The 21,396-nt window shown below is 35.6% G+C and overlaps 1 long non-coding RNA gene and 1 pseudogene across 1 annotated transcript; both read right to left on the reverse strand.

The window, feature by feature from the left end:
- Positions 1 to 277: 277 nt before the first annotated feature.
- Positions 278 to 1,285, reverse strand: LOC111203840 (annotated as a pseudogene).
- A 17,412-nt stretch (positions 1,286 to 18,697) lies between these two features.
- On the reverse strand, positions 18,698 to 21,162 carry LOC106409705. Its single transcript, XR_001282157.3, has 4 exons — positions 19,570 to 21,162; positions 19,466 to 19,501; positions 19,314 to 19,388; positions 18,698 to 19,004 (listed from the first exon to the last, which is right to left on the reverse strand). It is a non-coding gene; the product is annotated as an uncharacterized LOC106409705 (long non-coding RNA).
- Between the last annotated feature and the right edge of the window lie 234 nt (positions 21,163 to 21,396).

The following is a 21,396-nucleotide window of genomic DNA, read 5'->3' on the forward strand; positions in this document are numbered from 1 at the left end:
TATGTATAAGGGCAAAATATACTTTCTAATCTTTAACTTTGGCAAATGGTACAAAAGCAGCATAAACTTTTGCATCTAACAAAAATGTGCTTATACCTCTGATAAGAACTACAAAGTCAATCAAACAGAGACAACGAGACAACGCAAGAGCTCAAATTTCATGGGGACGCTTTGCACAACATCTATCCACTCAACATTCCCCCAAACCTCACATTCATCATGCGTTTCCAACGTGATTTCCGCGCACCAAATCTGCTTCCTATTACTATTACTGGGGTTACGTGTCATATACCCTTCCCACATAAATAAAAGCTTCCCACCACAACTAACTAACTCAGTTGTATTTCCAGTTAAGCCACCATTCCCATCGTACATCTTTGTTAATGAGTCTAAACCTTTCACACCTTTCCAATTTCCTCCATCCTTTGTCCACGAGCAGCCATGACTTAGACTATAGACGTACCGTACACCACCATCCATCAAACATGTTGACTTCTGTAACTACTCTCCCAGTTATCTTGACTTGTGTCATAAGAGCACGATTAACGGGGTTTCTTAGCGAAATATAAGAAACTGTCTCTTAACTTTTAACTAAAAAAGCTAAGAACCGACTCTTAAATAGATCATGCTCTAACCATACGTTATGTCTGAATTCCAAAGTAAATCTTTCCTTTTATCTCTTTAATTTTGTGAAAGGTACAGCAACATATCTCAGTAGCCGGATCCGAGAGAGGTTTCCAAGTTTGTGTATTTGTGTCGAACACCTGACCCCATGGTTCTTCTAGAACTCCTCATCCTCCCATCACATATATTTTTCCATCGTAGCGACATGTGTGAGCATGCCTTCGGCCTAAGATCATGCTAGGTGCATCAAGCCATGTGTGAGTACGACAATCAAGGATTCGTAGCTGATGAGGGACAAACCCATTTAAACCTGACCCATTTGGACAAGTAATTTGCCTCATGTTCAGTCTTGACTGGTCCGCCGATAACATAAATCTCTGAACCAACAACTACGGTGGATTTTGACAAACAACGAAAATCAGACGACGGAATTAGAGCCAAAGATTTTCCGGCTGTTAGGGGTAAACCATTGGGGAGATTAATAACTTTCATCGGAGAGACAGACGTAGAGACACTGCTCGGTGCTTCCGATGTGAGTTCGAGCTAAGTAGAGCTCCTTGGTAGAGAGGAGCGACCGAAAGCTTTTTGAAATGATTGAGAGTGTTGGCTAGTACATTCTCGAGATCCTGGCTAAGCAGTTGACTACTATTTCATCTGCCATGACTTTCTGTGTGGATGAAAACTAGGTTAAACGAGAAAATACTATTCCGTATGTGAAATTATCACATAAAGTTCCTTTTCTATTTACTTATAGCAACCCCACCCTTCTTTTTTTGTTTTGCCAATTTGTTCTCTAATTTTGATACCTGTCACAGAAGCCCCTAATTTTCAGAAAATACAACAATGGGGGTGTTCAATTCAATAAAATTGAACGAACTAAACCCAAATCAAACATCAATAGAAAAAAATGGTCTGAATTGGTAATACCAAATAAACCAAATAAATGTTATTTTTAAGAATCCCCAGGATATTGTTCGCATGTTCGGTGTATTAACCGTCCAACCCGAATTATGTAAATTACATAATACAATTATACATAATTATTTTATTTATATTATTTTTTAATTTAAAATTTGACTTTAAACATTTGTTATTTTTTAAAGTTGGAAGTTGTTTTGATTTTATCAGACTAAATAAAATATAGCTTTCTGCTGACATATATTTGTACTAAATTTTAGTTATTTAATAATATTATGATATTTTAATTTTTCTGATTTTTATTTAATAAAAATTATCATAATTATTAAATTTTTATATTCACTAATTAGTTTTCCCTAATATTTAAATAAAATAGAAAAAGTCTATTTAAAAGGTAGAATACTGAAAATATTAATCTTTTAATAGATCTAATTTTAAATCATATAAACTAAAATTCAAAAATGTTATAAAGAGAAAATTAGTAACGTTTTTTGTATAAAACTTAAAGTCAAAAATATATAATCCAAATCAAACAAATTAAATATGATTTTAATATTGCAGCTAATTTTCATAAACCGAAATACCGAAAAAACTAAAACAAGACTAATATTCGAATTGAACGTCCCCTCTCTCAAGGTATGCTTGGGCATTCGAATTATCAGTTGGAGTATGGGTCGATTTTCTTCGGGACAGATTTTTATCTTAGAGATTTGGATCTATATTAGTATCTATAAATTTCTGTAAAGTTTCGGTCGGTTCAGATCTTAATTTTCAAAAAAAAAAACAATTAATACCAAAAAATTCTTTGGATATGGTTCGGTTTGGTTACTTAATACTAGAAATATCCTAAAAGACTCAAAATATACTTGAATACCAGAGAAGAACTAATATATATTTAAAGTTAATAAAATTTTATCTTAAAACTCATAGCTATTTCCGAAAACTCAAGCCTAATTATTCTTATAAAAGTTTTGAAAATATAGGTGGAAAAATAATAAGCCTAATATATCAAAAGAATTTTGGATTATTCAGATACCCAATTGCATTTTGGATAGACGGATCGGAACCGAGACCAGCAAGTTTAAATATGAAAACCTAATAAGGTAAAATTTATATATAGACCTGATCCGAACCAAATTTTTGAGTCGGTTCTAGTCTGGTTTTCAGATCCTAGTAAAATGCTAAGGTCTAGTTGGATCTAAGAAGTTGTGTTTGAAGTTTGAACAAACATGGTTTCAGCTAAACCAAAAGTCAAACAACATATTAAACATGATTTTTTTTTTTTCGAAACACGGAATTCAACTTCGCTTACAATGTTAATTAAGACACAACTTGTGCTTTAATTGGTAAAGATGGTACTGAGGACAGAACTCAACAAGTGAAAGATTTGATCTTTGAACATGTATTTTTCTTTTGGAGAGTATGTATCCATTATGAGGTAATGCGAAATGGAGAAGGAATGATCCCGAAAAAGTTAATCTAAGGGTGGCTTCAATAGTATTGCTGCTTGATGTGACTCATGCTCAGGGTGCTATTCATACCGGGGATTTGGAAAACGTGGTCCGCGACGCGAGGGATTATCCTAAAATTAATTATAGGGTGATTTCGATAGGAATCATGCTTGCTTGAAATGTTCACCGTGGTGTTACACTTTATTAAGTTTCTTGCCTTTGAAATCGACTGCATCTTCATCTGACGTTTCAACATGACAATTTGTTTTATTCTGTATGTTTTTTTCATATGTTTCAGTGAAAGTAGGAGCTCAAATTAAATACTTAGTCGAACCTTATAAGCCTGAGACAATCTGATATGTGTTTCAGTCCTAGCACAAACATAACGCAACCCTACTTTCAAGAAAAGAAAGACTTCATCACCAATATATTACTACAAAATAATGAAATATTCATAATCAATTTAAAAGGCATGGCAGTCGAATAGCACGTGATAGTGGAGCGGTCGAATATGGTTTGAACCTAAAAACAAACAAATATAAGACATTTTCTAGAATAAATACATAAATTTGATTTAAAATTTCAAAATTTTAATGTATTCTTAAATTTTTAGTTTATAGTTAGAAGAGAAACTTCAAATATATATAAATAAAACTGTTAACTTTTTAAATTATTTCATTATATTGTTAAATATATGGTTAATATTTTCTTTGAACAGGACCTTATAATAATTTCAGACGCCCTATTAAGAGGCTTCGATAAATATATCCAAAGACAAATACCAAGTTGCCCGTAGCTAGTTTGGCATGATGATAAAAAAATTTATGTTCATAAACGTGACTTTTAACTCAACCCAATTATTCTCCTTCACTCTAGTTGCTCACCTTTTGCTTCCGCTTCTTTCTCCTTTCTCCAACTGATCAAAAATGCATTCCCATTATATATATACAAGGGGACATCTTTCCACTGAGTTTAGCCAAAATGGATCATGTATAAGGGCACTAACCAAACAATGGCTCCATTTTGTTAAAGTGGAGGACAAAAAGCGACTATATACTATGTTTAATTAGATCATACCTCTGATACAAGTCAATCAAATAGGGACAACGATACAACGCACGAGCTCACACTGTGTGGGAAAGCTTTGCACAACATCAATCCACTCAACATTCCCCCAAACTTCACCTTCATCATCCGTTTTTTTGGGATTATGGTTCATATACCCTTCCCACACAAATAAGAGCTTCCCACCACAACTAAACTAGCTTAGTTTTATTTACTGGAGCAACCATTCCTATTGTACATCTTTATTAATGATTCTTAACTCTTTCACACCTTTCCATTTTCCTCCATCCCTTGTCCACCGAAAGTAGTAGGGAGCATGACTCATACGATACCATACACCATCAATCACAGATGCTGACTTCAGAATAAAGTAGGATTATGCCCTTACTTTTCTTTCATAATTACAATATCACGCTACTCTTTATTTTTATTTTTTTTCACTATTAATTAAATTCGGCTATTATATTTAGCCCAATCGAAGAGGAAGGTTTATTGTCCAATCAAATTGCAGCATCACTTATTAACAAATCAAGTCACTCCTATATTAATGCATAAAATAATTAATTAATTTCGATCAAAAATATAAGCCAATCGTATTGCAGATTTAATCCCCAATCGTATTGCATATTTAATACGTTATACCATTTGCTTATATCATATTTTCTCTCACTATCGTATTTAGCTTTATTTTCCAATTTTCGTTGGTAAAAAAATTATTTTTACTTTTTTAATAGAACCAGACTAACGTTTTTTAAGATATAGTTATTGTTCAAACCAGACTTTAATAAAAATGGTTACATTGACCAATATCTTTTAAAAAATTTAAAGTATCTAATTGTAACATCCCGGTTTGTAGTATATGGAAATATTTAAAATAATTGATTTGGCAACCTATATCACAAAATGCACTTATTTTTTCCGTCACACATTCGTCTAGAATTCCATGAATAAATATGCTTGAGCTTGAACAATGGAAAGATGGGTGACCTATCGGAAAATGATTTCTGATATCGTTCGAATGAGGTCAAAGCATGAAGAAAGATCATGTGGTGATTTCAGTAATCAAAGATTTTCGACCCTTCGGAAAAATTAACGCACAAACCGTCAGATGGGATGGGCCCACCGGGAGAGAGCGGGCGTGGATGACCCATTAACCGTAGGCGGTCGAGACGTTACAAATGGTGTCAGAGTCGAACCCAAACTAGTGTGGAGTCAGTGAAGGCTCACACTGACATGGGTAACGATCTTGGGGCACAACGAGGACATTGCGTTCTCTGAGAGGGGGTGAATTGTATCATCCCGGTTTGTGGTATATGGAAAGGCTTAAGAGAATTGATTTGGCTATCTATGTCACCAAAGTGCACTTACCTTTTTCGTCACACATCCGTTTAGAACTCCAGGGTTAAGCGTGTTTGAGCTGGAGTAGTGAAAGAATGAGTGACTTATTGGTAAGTGATTCTCGATATCGTGCGAGTGAGGCCAAAGCACGAGGAAAGGTCATGTAGTGATTGCACGGTCAGTAAACAAGACTTTCGATCCTTCGGAAAAATTAACGCACCGCCCGTCGGATGGTACAAGGCCCAAAGGAAAAGAGAAAGCGTAGGAAACCCATTAGCCGTAGATGGTTGGGACGTTACACTAACTATATTTAAACCTTAGACATTTACTTCTAGAGCATATAAAACATATCAAATTACCTCATAATTAAATTATTATATTAATTAATAAATATAAGTAAATAACCTAATATACAAATTACTATATAAATTAATATAAGTAAATTGGTCTAACTGAGTTCGGGTTTAAATGGTGAGACTCCTAAATGAAATGGATTTACTTATTTTAATATCCATAACAATTTATTTGATGTGTGTCATTAGATGTCTACAACGTAAAATATCCCGACTTTTAAAAATCTAGTAATTGTTATATTTGCAAAAACATGAAATGGTGAATTCTTAAACACGACAAAATTTTCTATGTTATAAAAGTGAAAAAGTCTATCTTTATTCATAACATAGAGATTCTTTATATAGGAGATTACACCGTCATAGATAAATGGAAAGATTACAAATCATAATCTCTTGGTTATGAGCCATCCACATTCTGGTTCATAACACTCCCACTTGGATGCCATAACCATTTAGAGCTTGTAATATCACTACAAGAAAACAGCAGTATTCTGACGGACATTCCGACGGAAAATGAAATCCTCGGAATATCTCGAGGAATTTCCGAGGAAACACAAAATTTGGTTTCCCCGGAATTTCCTCGGAATATACCGACGGAATTCCGAGGAAATATTAATCCGTCGGAATATTCTTATGGAATACCGAGGAAAAATGTATTCCTCGGAAAAAATCGAGGAATTCCGAGGATATATTATAGCCGTTAGAGAGCCGTTAAGAGATTTTAAAAATTCCGAGGAAATTCCGACGAACTAGCCGTTTCTGTCGGAATTCCGTCAGAATTTCCTCGGTCTATCGGCAGGATTTCAACTATAAATACAAGCACCCCTCTTCCTCTTCATTCACTCCATATCTTCATCCTCCCTCTTACTCTCTTTACACACGAATTTGATTCATAAAAAACATGTCTTCTTCAAATTATTTTCGTTCTTGGATCGATCGACCTCATTTGGATCCGAAAACGAGATTGCTTACGGAAGAATACCAACAAGGTATAACCGAATTCATGGGGTTAGTTCACCGACAACCGGAAGCAAAAACAGGTATGTTAAGATGTCCTTGCTCTAATTGTAAAAATAGAAAGGTTATTAAAGAGTGGGATGTTTGGACTCATCTATATTTGAGTGGATTTACACGAAGTTACAAAATCTGGTATCATCATGGGGAAACTGATTATGAACATGGTAGTACTAGCGAACCTCAGCCAGCGGTTAGATTAGAAGAACCAATTAGAACGGATGTAGATTATGGTGTAGGTACTGAGGAGATGGTAAATGATCATTTTAGAGGGGAAGATTTACCCAATGCACAAGCTAGGAGATTTTATGATATGTTGGATGCTGGAAAGCAACCATTGTACGAAGGTTGCAGAGATGGTCATTCCGCTTTATCATCTGCTACAAGATTGATGGGCATTAAAACATATTATAATTTGGCTGAAGACTGTGTGGATGCGATTGCTGATTTTGTAAAAGGTATTCTACCCGAGGATAATGTATCTCCTGGTTCAAACTACGAGGTTCAGAAACTCGTAGCTGGTCTTGGTTTATCGTATCAGGTAATAGATGTATGCAGTGACAACTGCATGATTTATTGGAGGGCGGATGAACAGCGGGTTACATGCAAATTTTGTGGAAAGCCTCGTTATAAAGATACGAGTGGAAGAGTTCCAGTGCCATATAAAAGGATGTGGTATTTGCCTTTGACGGAAAGGTTGCTGAGGTTGTATCTGTCTGAACGCACAGCGCAACCAATGAGATGGCATGCGGAGCACTCAACAGATGGTGAGATCAGACATCCTTCAGATGCAAAAGCGTGGAAGCATTTCCAATAAAAGTATCCCGAGTTTGCGTATGAGAGAAGAAATGTCTACCTTGGATTATGTACTGATGGTTTCAGCCCGTTTGGCAAGGGTGGAAGACAGTATTCTCTATGGCCAGTCATTCTTACACCATACAACCTACCCCCAAACTTGTGCTTGCGACGAGAGTTTTTGTTTCTCTCGATTCTCGTTCCCGGACCAGAGCATCCTAAGAGATCACTTGATGTGTTTCTTCAGCCACTAATATATGAGTTGCAACAACTATGGGCTCAAGGTGCTGAAACATACGATGTTTCGTGTAAAGAAAACTTTCAAATGCGGGCAGTACTAATGTGGACAATAAGTGATTTTCCAGCATATGGTATGTTATCTGGATAGACAACGCATGGAAGGCTATCATGTCCATATTGTCAAGATAACACTGATGCTTTCCAACTAAAACACGGAAGGAAAACGTGTTGGTTTGACTGTCACAGGAGATTCCTACCACCTGATCATCCATATCGTAGGAGTAGGAATTTGTTTACGAAGAACAAGAGGGTGTTTGACAGTCCACCTCCGGAAATTTGTGGGAAAGATTTGAATACACAACTAAAAGATTTTGGTGCAGAAAGGACGCCAGACGTCGGTGGACATGAGCGTTTTCCGGTAGATGCTGTTAGAGACCTACATAACTGGCACAAATAAAGTATTTTCTGGGATCTGCCATACTGGGAGGATCATATGCTAAGGCATAATTTAGATGTCATGCATATTGAGAAGAACTTTTTTGACAATCTCATGAACACGATCCTTAATGTTCAAGGTAAAACAAAGGATAATTTGAAGTCAAGACTGGATTTAGTCGATATATGTGCTCGTTCAAAACTTCATGTTGATGAGAATGGTAGGGCTCCTTTTCCCATATACCGACTTGATGCAGAGGGAAAAGATGCGTTTTTTGATTGGATTTCAAACGATGTGGAATTTCCAGACGGTTACGCATCTAATTTGCGTAACTGTATCGACAGAAAGGAAGAAAAGTTTACTGGCTTGAAAAGCCACGATTGCCATGTAATGATGCAGCGCCTCCTTTCGTTTGCCTTCAAGGAACTATTACCACGAGATGTTCATGAAGCAATTGCAGGGATAAGTGGTTTCTTCCGCGATTTATGCACGAGATCAGTGACTCTTGAAGGTATTGAAAATTTGAAGACTAACATAGCCGTGATTCAGTGCAACCTTGAGAAGATATTTCCTCCCTCGTTTTTTGATGTTATGGAGCATCTTGTTATTCACCTGGCAAGAGAATTGGAACTTGGTGGTCCTGTGCAGTATATATGGATGTATCTGTATGAGCGGTATATGTTTCATTTGAAGAAGATGGTGAAACATTTAAGTAGGGTTGAAGGTTCTATAGTCGCACAGATGATCAATGAAGAAACTTCAAACTTTGCCGAGTACTACTTTCCAGCAGAAGTTCAGACCAAAAATAGAAGACCTGCTCGGCATGATGATCGAGGTGAACGGGCAACATATCATGTTACGGTTCCAGACATTTTCACAGACGTTGGACGACTTAGCGGAAAACGAAAGGACCGTCGACTTACTGAACATGAGCGCAGTAATTTGCAAACATATTTGCTCACCAACTGCGAAGATGTTCTTCAATATGAGAGGTAAATAAATTAGCTTACAAATTTTTATTTTAACAAGTTGAAATTTAAATCTTAATTAATTACATTATTGTCATCATATGTACAGGATTTTCATGGCAGAAAAGAGGTTCGAATATAGATACGCCACAGAGGACGAACTACAAGAAATGAAGCAGAGAGAATTTGCTGGATGGATGTTTACTTATGTGAGTGCTTTAAACAAATTAAAATATCATTTATCACATATTTATACTAATTCACATTTATTGATATAACATATATATGTGCTATTAATATAGGTATCTGCTGGTTTGGTCAGAGGTGAAACATTTGACGATTCGATACGCGAGATGGTCGTTGGACCAAAATTGGTTGTGAAGTCATATCCGAGATTTTGTACTCGAGGATATGCATTCACAAATCAGAAGAGGAGACGTCCGAGTACGACTTATGATGCTGGCGTTTGTTCTGCATCAGGAGATGATGTATACTACGGACACATACATGAGATTTTGGAAATCAAGTATTTGGGCATGGTTGGATTGCGCTGTACTGTTTTCTATTGTGATTGGCACGACAACACTCTAGATCGAGGTGTGAGAACAGATGCATTTGGTGTTACATCAGTAAATTCTAGGCGAAAGCTGCAATATTATGATCCTTTCATTCTTGCTTCTCAGGCCGATCAGGTAATTAAATGTTAATTATTTAGATTCATCATCATGTGTATTAATTTATAATTTTACTAATAATTTTTTAAATGTTACAGGTTTGTTATATCAAGTACCCCCGGGTAAGGAACAGAGATGATCCATGGGTTACTGTTACAAGACTCAACTCGAGAGGCCGAGTTCAGGGAAGTTCTGAGCTGGAAGACCCACTACAACCAAGCACATCCGGCACCTAAAGTGCAGCAGAAGATTTACCTGGAGTTGGCCTTGTAGTCGATTTAACCGACTTCGGAGAGGAAACCGTCGTTCACGTAGAGGATGAACCAGTGATTGGAGAGTTTCACCAAGATCCAGATTCAGATTCATCTGGTGATGATGACTCGGAAACAGACTAGCATCGACTTTTTTTTTCTTTTTTATTGGAATATTCCGACGGAATTCCGAGGAAGATAATGGTTTCCTCGGAATTTCGTCGGAATATTCCGAGAAAATTCCGAGGAAGTAGGGTTTTTAAACCGAAAACAACATTTTGCGGTTTGAATAACACTTATATAACCCTTATTAAGTGTCTTAGACTGATTATGAAGTCAAAAATTTGTTTCTTACCCTATAATAAACACTTTTCCGATCATATGAACGAAATCCCCACAACATTAGAGAAACACTTATACACTTTAATGAACGGTAAAGGGAATACTTACAATTCATTTTGAAATTTTGTTATTTCATGGTTTATGATCACCTATACAAAGAATCCTCAATGGTATGCATTCTAATTGTATAAAAAATGAAATACGGGAAAAAAATCAATGTTTTGAAACCCCAAACACTAGTTCCTCGGAATATTCCGACGGAATTCCGAGGAAGATAAGGGGTTCCTCGGAATTTCGTCGAAATATTCCGAGGAAATTCCGAGGAAGTAGGGTTTTTAAACCGAAAACAACGCTTTGCGGTTTGAATAACACTTATATAACCCTTATTAAGTGTCTTAGACTGATTATGAAGTCAAAAATTTGTTCCTTACCCTATAATAAACACTTTTCCGATTGTATGAACGAAATCCCCACAACATAAGAGAAACACTTATACACTTTAATGAACGGTAAAGGGAATACTTACAATTCGTTTTGAAATTTTGTTATTTCATGGTTTATGATCATCTATACAAAGAATCCTCAATGGTATGCATTACAATTGTATAAGAAATGAAATACGGCAAAAAAAAAATCGATGTTTTGAAACCCCAAACACTAGTTCTCGGAAATTCCTCGGAATATTCCGACGGAATTCCGACGGATATCTATGTTTCCATCGGAATTTCCTCGGAATTTTTTCATTTAACCGGGCAAATATTTCGCGAAAATTGAAATTAGAATTCCGACGGATAGTATCCGTCGGACCCTAGGTTTTATAACCCCGAGCCGCTTCTTCTTCCCCATTTCTCTCATCTTCCTCTGCGCGGCTCCTCTCTCCTCTCCGGCGATCTCCACCTTCTGTCCGACGATATCTCCGGCGATCTCCCCCTTCTCTTACACAAATCATGTAAGGACCCTATCCCGCTCTCTTAGGTTCTATTTCTTAGGTTTTTGTGTAGATTTGATAGATTTTTGTTAGGGTGATTGTTTAGGATTGTGATTTGGTTGTATAATAGGTTTAGAATTGTGATTTGGTTGAATAATTTGTTTTGTTGAATTGATTTAGAATTTTTTTATAAATTTTTGTATATAAATTTGATTTTTTGGATTTTAAAAACGTTTTTTGTATATAAAAACTATTATTTGGGATTTTTAATATTGTTAAAACAATTTTTTCTAATTATTAAACTATTTTTTATTTATTAAAACTATTTTTTGTTTATTAGAACTATTTTATATATTTATTAAACATTTTTAATATCTATAAAACTTTTTTTGTGATTAAAAACTATTATTTGGGAATTTTTTTTTTAAAAAAAAACTATATTTATATTATATAAATGTCTATATTTATTAAACATTTTAAATGGTATTAAAACTATTTTTTGTAATTATTAAACAATTTTTTATTTATTAAAACTATTTTTTGTTTATTAGAACTATTTTTATATATTTATTAAACATTTTTAATATCTATAAAACTTTTTTTTGTGATTAAAAACTATTATTTGGGATTTAAAAAATAATAATTTATATATTTCTATATTTATTAAATATATTTTTTTTAATTTACAGGTCTCATGATGATCAGACCCGGCCTCGGCAGCGCCGTGGTCGTGGTGGTACGGGGAGCCAGTCTCGGGATTCCAGCCTTTTTCAGGATTCCCCTTCGCCCCACAGCTCCTACCTTACATCTTCCTCTGCTGCACCCGCTCCTGCTCCTCTCGCTCCCGCTGCTGCACCCGCTCCTGCTCCTCTCGCTCCCGCTGCTGCACCCGCTCCTGCTCCTCCGGGTCCTCCGGGAGTGATGAGTGTTGCGGAGTTGGTTCGACAGCCCGGTCGTGACCATCTTCCCTATCTCACTCCGTATCCACATGGACGGGGACAAACATGGTAATTAAACATATTTTTTTCTTTAAAATTTGATTCATTATTAACCGTTTGTTCTTTTTGTTAGGTTCAACCGATCCGGGAACGGGATCAGAGCATGAATCAACCTTATGATGTACTCGGCCCTCGACAGGGGACATCCGACTTTCACTCACTTCCCTACCGACAAGCAGCATCTGTGGTTTCGTCAGTTTGCGGTAAGTATTCTAATTTTTTACTTATATTTTTAATCTTTAATATAAATTTTCTACTAATTGTTTTTTTTTTCAGCAAGAGTTTAACTGAAATTCCGATGAGACGCTCTTTATATATCACCACTTCGTCCATAAAGTTATGGACAACTATGGGAAGCAGATCCACGAGTGGAAGAAGAAGTGAGAAATCAACAAGGTTTGTTTTTAATTTATTAAACAATTTTTTAAATTTATTAAACGATTTTTTAATTTATTTAACTATTTTTTTTTTTATCAAAAGGTCCCAAAGTCGATAAACAACACGGTCTGGACGGAGTTGTGTACGCATTGGGATAAGGAAGAGACGAAAGAAACTTCTTCCACCAACTCCACCAACTGCAGGAGCGACCGTAAAGGGAAGGGCGTCTTCAAGCATAACTTGGGTGCTCAATCTATTGCCCCTCTGGGAGATCGCATGGTAAGTTCAGTCGCTTTTTCTTCAATTATTTAAATTTTGAAATTTTATTTTTTTGTGCATTTCTTCTAATTTCTAATGTTTCTTTAATTTATGTTTTTTTCAAGGCGGAAGAAAATGATGGCGAGCCGGTTGATGATCTCGCCCTAATGAAGAGGGCGTATACCAACAAGAAGACCGGCCAGATTGATGACGGTCTTGTGAGGAAAGTGGTCACCTTGGTCCAAACTCAGGTGCAGGACGAAGTGTCTCAGCTTCAAACCGAGGATGACGCTTCGACGGCTTCGACCAACTTGTCCCGGTTTCGAATCAACGAAATCGTTGAATCCGTAAGTTCTTTTTTTAAAGTTTAATTCATTTATTTCCTGATTTAAATTTTGTTATTTTCTATTTCAGTCGGTTCCAAAGAAGAAGGGACGTTTGGTCGGCTTGGGTCGTCGCACCCGGTCGGTTCCTCCTTCTTCTGCACCACCGCCCTTTGTTGATCCAGAAGTACTTACGGCTCAGTTGAAGGACAATGATGATCGCATATCTTTGTTGGAGACCCAGATGGCGGCGCAACAGGCGGGCTATGAGGCACAGAGGAGGTTGAACCAGCAAATGATGGAGATGATGCAGAGGATGTACCCGAAGGAGGTGTTCCCGGACGTGCCAGACCCGTAGTTTTTTTTTCTTCTAAAACTCGGAATGTTTTATTTTTATTTGTACAACTTTGAATATTAACTAATATGATTTCAATTTTAATTTTAATTTTATATTTTCGAATTTAAATTTAAAAATTTTTATTTTTTTAAATTTTTTTTTTTTTTTTTTAAATTCCGAGGAAATGAACCCTCGGAATATACCGAGAGACTAGTTCCTCGGAATTTTCCGAGGGTTCAAATTCTGAGGAAATGAACCCTCGGAATATACCGAGGGACATGTTCCTCGGAATATACCGAGGGACTCTTGTTCCTCGGAATTTTCCGAGGGTTCATTTCCTCGGAATTTTCCGATGAAAATTCTGAGGAACATTTCGTCGGAACTTCCTAGGTAAATTCCGAGGACGTTCTCCCTCAGTATATTCCGAGGAGATATCCGACGAACTGGTGGTCCTCGGAGTTTCCTCGGAAATTTGTTTCCTAGGAATTCCGTCGGAAAATTCAGAGGGATTTCCGAGGAAAATGGAATTTCCGAGGAGTTATTTCCGAGGACATGTTTTGTCGGTATGTCGTCGGAATAACGTTATTCCGACGCCATACCGACGATTTTTTTCCTCAGTATGTCGTTGTTTTCTTGTAGTGTGTGCTTTAATGTTGCCTCATTAAAACCTTACCAAGAAAACCCAATTGGGACAAAACCATGGTGAAGGAAAAAGAGTACAACACACATTACTCCCCCTGATTTAGACATTACTGAAGGTCCCTTGGACCTCTCCAATTTTCTGCAATCTGTGGGTGACGAAGATTTTGGGCAGAATATGCTTCGTCCTCGAACATGATAGTTTGTTCTTCTTTACCATCGGCCATGCCACAATCTGATCGAACATATTGAGTCATCGACCTTAAATACACACACACGAAATCTTGGATGATGTTGCTGTGATATGCTTGTACCACCATGTGTAAAACATAACATGTCTGAAAACAAATCAACAAAACCAAATAACCCCTCTTTGGGCTGGTTAGTATAAAATAAACCAAAATCAAAGGCTTCTTCATCGTCCTTCTTATGAACCAATCAGATCAGTGTCTAAAGCAAGACCTCTGCATCGTCCATCTCAGGACTAAATGGACTTCTTTATCGTCCACCTTTGGACTGAATGGATCAGTGTCCAAAACAAGTGATCTCACGCCCATGTACTAGATAATGAGTGAGACTGGTCCATATTAAATCTCTTAAGTACCATTTTCTGTATATACTATTTGATGCACAAGGATTTCATTGTTAATGTACTCAAGCTGTAATCCCAAACAAAACTTTATTTTCCAAGATCTTTCATCTCAAACTCTTTCTTGAGATATTCAACTGTTTGAGAAATTGTATCCAGAGGTTCCTAGGATATTCAAATCATATACTTTGATGATTATCAATATTGTTCTCCAGAACTTGTTGTACTTTCAGCTCAATACCCTCTAGTACTTTCATTATCCAGTGGACCATATAAATATGCAGTCACTACATCAACTTGCTGCAAGTCTAATTTTCTCTCTTATATAGCCAGACTTATGAGAAATCTAAAAGTAGTTGCATCCACCACATGGGAGTATGTCTCCTCATAATCTATTACTAGTTCTTGTGCAACATCAGCTTTATATTTCACGATTTCTATTCCTCACAAGACCCATTTATATCCACTGGTTTTAACATCATATGGCGTCTTAATCATATGGTCAAATACGCATTTCTTCCTTAAACTATTTAACCCCACGTTTCCATTCAATCCAATCTGTTCTACGAGTGCGCACTCTTATATTGACGTGGGTTTAAATTCAAGTGCTACCTTGTATGCAAATAAATCATCTTATGTCGACATTCCTTATTGGTTCCATTATGTTCCAGACATGATATAATCGATTGAGATTCATTATTATCAGGACCTTTAATACTTTGCAGCTTGGCGTCCCAAGCTACATTGTTTGGTACCTGTACCTTAGAGCCGGCCGGCCTTATCTCCATGTCTGGGATGGTTTCCTTAGTAACCTCGGATTTGGATTTTGATTATCATTCTCTGCACATTTCTTTTGTTTCCGAGGATTCTTATCTTTTGGAACCTATTTGGTCTACCACGTTTCATATGTTGTCTAGACTCTGTAGCAACTTGGCTGTGTCTCTTCTTGGACATCAAATTCGTTGGTGCTTTACAAGCTGGTTTATATATGACTTAGTCATTCTTTTTCGGGTCAGCAAATGTGTCTAGCATTTGATTAGCTAGCTTTGTATATGCATATTCTTTGGACGTCTATTTCACATTCTTTAGACCGAGGATCTTCCCAAGACATTGATGGTTGATTCCATTCTATTTCTTTTACCATTCTTTTACCAGCTTTATTATTTTTTTCTCCTCCTGGTCTTAAACTAATTCGTGTACCTGGCCTCAAATATAATCACCCATAGTTGGCTCAAAATACTTTATTATTGTGGGAGAATCATATCCAACATATATCCTCATCATCCTTTTGAGGTCCCATCTTAGTTCTCTGTGGTGGAGCAATTAGTACATAGATAGCACATCCAATTGTCTTACGATGGGGTATGTCTAGCTCTTGACCCGTTAATAATTGTGATAGGGGATATCTATGCTCACTAAATGGCCTGATGCGTATTAATGCATGTAAATTTCGTGTGGCCCAAGCTGTGAATGGGAGTTTTGACCTCATAAGTTATGGTCTATCAATCAGCTATTTGCGTTTATAAAGATTTCGGCCAAGCCATTCTTGGTATGGACATGTATCACAGAATTGTCCACACTTACCCCCATGGACATATCATAATCATTTAAACGCTTGAGACATGTATTCACCAGTATTATCTAGACATATAGTCTTTATTTATGAAAAAGGGGCTCGTAGCCGTTTTACTGGTGATGGCCTAATGAGTTTCCCTTGTGTACATGCTACACACGTGAGATTCTTTGGGATAACTCTTCTTATCTTTTAATGTGTGCCTTTTGAATATCAATTTTCGCATCATGTTTAGACCAGGATGGCCAATCCAGTCGTGCCATAAAGTGTATATTTTCGTAGGCTTTTAGCCTCTATCATACTGATCTATGCATTGTCTAGGTCAATAGAGAATGCAGGTATAGTCTTTAGGACTTATTATGGCCTTGGACGATTTTATACATATATCTGAAGGAACTCTTTGCTTCCTTCGCCCATTGTTTCAATATGGAAACCATTCATTCTTATATCTTTAAAACTCAATAGGCTGCTCTTGCTCTTAGAGCTGGGTGAATATAAGGCATCACTTATTTCTAGATGCATACCCTTAGGCAATAATATATTAGCCTAGATATAGTCTTCTTTCAGACTGGCGATACCTGCTTTAGTACTTATATTGGCGTTTTTCAGTGTACTCATATAGAAAAATCATTCATTAATTTAATCTAAGCAGACAATGTAATAGAAATAAATTCAAGGAGATAAAAATCAGAGAAAGCATACAAGCAAAGCAATCACACAAGTTTGATGTCGAAATCATATTATCAACTTGATTCTTTTAGGCAATCATAAGTCTCATATTCCATAAGATCATCTTAATCATGTTCGAAATTATTTTCACCATCTTTATAGACCAAGTGGGTTTCAGGATTCTTCCCTTTCAGACTCTCTTTGATAGAGGTCACAAAATGTTTGGGAGTCCTTCATATCTTAGCCCAATGGTTCCCCATTCCACATCTATGGTACACTGATTTGGTCGAGCTTTGTGGTTTAAAGGATATACCACGGCCACTGCCTTGACCATGGCTCAAATTGGGTTGATACCCACGGCCTCTGCCATAGTGATTCCCACGGCCAAATGTGTTATAGTGGCCATGGCCACGTCATTTCCACCCTCCACGGCCATGACCGTGTGGTCTATCATTCTGGACGTGGTTACCTTTTTTTTTCTGCGGCCTTATTGGTATCAGGTAATGGGGTTAATCCAGGAGGTCTCAATTCACTGTTTCTCATCAGTAATCCATTATTTTGCCCAGCTAGCAATAGACTCATCCACGGACTTAGGGGGATGTATTCAATTTAACATTTGATGTGATTTGATTTTTAATGGGGTTTTAGATGATTTCAATAAGTTGCAGAGATTTAAGTGATTTTTGTTAAACTACTCTAGAATATCACCTAAAACTATGGGATTTGGGTTTTAATTTTTTTAACTAAGAATTCTTACCCAAACACCCTAAAATCACCTGAAAACTTTAAAACTCCACAACTTAAAATATTTTCAATAACAGTGGATTTCAAAGTACTTTAAAAAATGTCAAATTCAATAACAGTGGATTTTAAATGAGTTTTTAAAATTCATGTTTCAATAACAGTTGATTTGTCATTTTAATACAAATCACTTGAAACTCTCGGTTGAATACATCCCCCTTATAGTCCTGGATTCTGGGATTCCTCCAATCAAATAGGGCCTTTGGTAATAACATCCACTACAAGAAATTCTGGTTTTAGCCACGAAAAAATGTTGCGGCTATCGACTAATTTTTGTGGCTATTAAACGCTTAGCCACGAATCGTCACAAAAAAAATTCGTTGACTATGAGCTTGTGGCAATCGGATTATTGTTGCTATTTGTTGCTGTACTTCTACGACTTAGCCACAAATGATTTTTGTGGCCGATAGCTACAAATAGCGCTAACTAGGGTTCGCTGCAATTTTAGCTACAAAAAGTCACATTCTAAACTGTAGAAAATATTTTACAAATAGCTACAAAACTAATCGTGGATTTGATACACAAATAGCCACAATAATTTTGTGGTTTTATTAGCCACAACTCGTGCCACTTTAAAATCATGGCTTTTTCTACAAATATCAACAATTTATCAAGTCAAAATTTATGTGCTTTCCGTGGCTTTATTATTTATTTTAAGTTTATCTTTAAACTGTGTTTTATTAATAATGTGAATTCTAATTTAAATCATTAAACAAAATTATGATATTAAAAGCATAATAATTAATTGAAATATTCAAATACCATTAAAATTATAAGTTTTTTACAAAAGACATCTAATGATGTTCAATAGTTACAAAAGACATCTAATGCTGTTAGAGTTTAACTTAGTATAAACACAAAAGACACCAAGATCAGATGGAGGAGTTAGTGTACGGGAGAATTTTGATCAAGTTCTTGGCTTGATTGGGGAGTTGGAACAGAGGCATCACTCTCACGCTGAATAGGTCCAAAGGTAACAGGATCCTCTCCATTTATCTTCATCAGCAAAACATCTTTCCGGATGCAGTCGTCTATCCCAAACCTATGAAAAAAACACCAAAACGTTTTGTTAGATGAGGCAAAGACCAATGTAATCCCAAAGCATTACAATAGCCCTTATACTTAGACCTAGTACAAGATTACTGTCTGAACTCATAACTCAAGCACAAAACTTATCAAATAAATCAAACACTCAAACACCTAAAAAAAAAACCAAACAATCGTTTTTAACAGACGTAATCAAATCAACAAATCACATTTATCCTTTAGTTCCTGTCTGAACTAATAACTCAAAGACAGAGCTTAAAAAATAACTCAAACAACAAACAAATAACTGAAACACTGAACTTACCACCACCTTTGCTCACAAACGCCTCCACTGCTCACGAACGCCTTATATGCCTCCTCCTCCACCTTCAAGCTTCTTCTGCATTTATTACAAAAAAAAAATAAAATCAGATTCAGAATAGAGAGACTGAGATACATAGATTCAAGAGGATGTACCATTTTCTTCTCCAGCCTCTCATGCGTGAATCGATCCTACAAACAAAACAAACAAAATCAGATTCATACTGATAGAGAGACAAAGAGAGAGAGATAGGTCGAACCGTAGTAGTGTGGTGGTGTGGATATTGACGGAGACAGAGAGGATATGGAGACGGCAGGGCTAGAGCTCAACAGCGGCGGGGCTAGAGCTCGGCAGCGGCGAGGTAGAGCTTTCCATCTCTTCTGACTAAGAGAACCTCAATAATCAAGATTAGATCTGCTGGAAATAAAGAGATCTTGATAATCTCTGAAAGAAAAAAAAAATGTGAAATCTGTAATCTGAGAGATAAGTTAGAAAGAAAACGAGAGAGAGAGAGAGACCAGATGAGATCCTTGTCTTGGGGGAACAAGCACGGAGATAACTAAAAGTTTCAATGCATTTTTGTCCATTGGATGTAATTTAATCAACGGTTGTGATTAAAATATAGTGCAATCCTAGTCCTTGTACATTATTGGTCACTTTATTTTGACCAATCATATTTTTGTAACTATTTCTTATTCTATTTTTGTTTCAATACACAAAATATTACTGGTAAATTTTAATGTACAAAAATATTTTAAGAGAAAATTCAAAGAATTAGATTTCACAATTTAAAATTTTAATTTTAGATTTGATATTAAATTTTAAATTTTGTTATTGATGTTTGGGGTATATGTATGTAAGGTTTAGAGTTTAGATATATAAAATAAAAAGTTAAGATTTAAAATTTTAAAATAAACTTTTGTAAGTAATGGATAGTGTAAGATTAGGATCTTTTAAATTTAAGAATTAATGTTAAAAATATTAGATTAGATTAGTGACTTTGTATGTTGGATTTATGTCTGGGGTTTTAGAGTATTAAATTTAAAGTATAGGTTTAGATTTAGTGTTTGAGGTTTGGATTTTAAATTTGAGATTAGATTTTTTTTAAATGATTTAATTTGATTTTAAGTTTGAGATTTATATTATAAGTTTGAAAATGTTAGATGGAAGGTTTAAGTTTGGGGTTTAGGGTATTAGATTTAGGGTGTAGATTTAAGATTTAGTGTTTGAGGTTTATAATTTTGATTTGAGATTATATTTTAAAAATGATATTATGATAGTGTTTGATCTTGTCGTAGCTATTGTGGTATAAGATATCAATCGTAGAATATAATGTTATCTAGCAATGTAAAGGAAGAAGCAATACCTTGGTATTTGAGGTTTAGATTAAGTTTCGCCTGAGTTTTAAGATTTGGGGTTTGGGAATAGGGTTGGATTTGGAGTTTAGATTTATGAATTTAAGTTGAGTATATATGATTGTTAAATTTTATGATTTGGAATATAGAGATTAGGTTTAGAGTTCTGGGTTTCAAATATAGTGTTTGGATTTAGTTTTAAGATTTGGGGTTCGGGTAGGGTTTAGAGTTTAGATATAGGGTTTGGAATTTAAATTTTACATTTATGGTTTATAAATATAGTGTTTGGATTTAGTTTTGATTTCTCATTTATTGGTTTGTGTAATAATAACCTATTATGAAACATTTAATCAAACTTTTAAAAACCATGTTTAAGTATAACTTAGGAACAGAAGTTGAAAATAATAGAATTATCTTTGGTAGTGTTGTGTTGAAGCATTAATTTTTCTGCCTCCAAAATATTTGATGTCGTTTGCACGGTTATAATGTTGAACCTATACATTGTGGCATAAAGTTGTTCTTTGAACTTCTATTTTTTTGTACTAAAAACATCTACTACAATAGTTATAATGTTGGCAATACATAAATTGTTTTTTCATGTCTTTTGTTTTCTTTTTTCTTTTTAAGTTCCAATCTAAAGTAGGCGAATTTAAAATTTGATCAGTCTATAGCCTAAAAAATTGATACCAAATAGTTTGTCTAAAACTAAATAGCATAATGAATATATAATA

Source organism: Brassica napus, unplaced genomic scaffold (genome assembly GCF_020379485.1).
Source record: "Brassica napus cultivar Da-Ae unplaced genomic scaffold, Da-Ae ScsIHWf_1921;HRSCAF=2565, whole genome shotgun sequence".
Classification (NCBI taxonomy): Eukaryota; Viridiplantae; Streptophyta; class Magnoliopsida; order Brassicales; family Brassicaceae; genus Brassica; species Brassica napus.